Below are 1,452 nucleotides of genomic sequence, written 5' to 3' on the forward strand. Positions count from 1 at the left end.
TACTTGTACTAAAGGTAATAATTTACATTCATTGATTACTGACTGCACCATATACTGTGCTAAGTATTTTACAAATATTAACTCATTAATTAGGTCCCTAGATGGCACAAACCATTTGTGCTCTACTGCTAACCTAAAGGTTGTCGATTCGAACCTATCCAGCAGTACTGTGAAAAAAAAGGCCTGGACATCTGTGTCTGTTCAGACTATTGCCAAGAAAACCCTATGGAGCAATTCTACTGTGTAACACGTGGTTGCCACCCAGTCTGACTCGATGGCAACCAACAACCACTCAGTAACTACTTGCAACAACCCTCTGAATAATAATTAGAAAATTATTCTCTTTATTGTACTGATGAGGAAACTGAGGCTCAGAGAGAAGTAATTTGCCTAAGTTAATGGCAGGATCGAATTTGGGGTCTAATATCTGACAGTCTCTGACTTTAGAACCGGTGTTGTTAACCATTACTCTACTCTGGCTTTATTTTAATATGATGCTCGGTGTTCATATTTGCCTGTCTGCCCAGTTTAAATACCAGCTTTCAGTTGAATGGTTTTGATGTTATTTGATGGTCTGCTAAAAGGTACTATAACGTACCTTGCATTTTGAAACAAAATGGCAGCTAATATAGATTTTCCGTTGATCATTGCTCTTGCAATTTTTATATAACTTACTAAATTTTGGGTAAGGATTCAGGTCATAGAGTTATATGATTCTGTTGACTGAAGTCTTCAAGCCACAAAACCAGTAATTAATTGGAAGAGAAAAAGACATAAGAAAAAGGGGAAATTTGTCGAGCTTACAGATCCAGTTGATTCAAATGTTGAATTTAAATTCATAGCCCCTGCTTAGATTCTCTAATATTCAAATTTTAAAGAATTTGTTTTTGAAGACCTTTATAAAAACTCTCTACTGTTACAATGTAATGCCATCTGGGATTTAGCATTTATAAAATGTGCACTTAAGAAATGCCAAGAGATGCCTTATGCAAACCAGATGGTACAATAACAGCTCTGTATTTTTTTTTTGGCAGAAAAATAGGGTTTTGAATGTCTTGAAACTTATGTGAATAAATTAAGCCCAATCAATACTTCAGGGACGTTACAATTTCAATAGTTAACTTAGCCACCTAAACATTTTTATAAATGTTTTCATTTGGAGAAGAAAAAAACAAAAAGGCAGACAATGGTTCCTTTTGATTGCCTGATGTTTGTATTTTTAAACAATGTTTCTAAGGAAAACAACACCAATGACGTTCAATGTGGAAAGGAAAGTTTCTGCTTATTTTAAGAGTGATATATGTGTTTAGAAGCCCTAGGCACAGTGCTTAAGAGCTTGGCTGCTAACCAAAAGGTTGGCAGTTCGAATCCCTATGGGACAATTCAACTCTGCCAGTAGGGTCGCTATTAGTCGGAATCAACTCAACGGCAATGGGTATATCTGTTTAAACT

Source organism: Trichechus manatus, unplaced genomic scaffold (assembly GCF_000243295.1).
Source record: "Trichechus manatus latirostris isolate Lorelei unplaced genomic scaffold, TriManLat1.0 scaffold00024, whole genome shotgun sequence".
Lineage (NCBI taxonomy): Eukaryota > Metazoa > Chordata > Mammalia > Sirenia > Trichechidae > Trichechus > Trichechus manatus.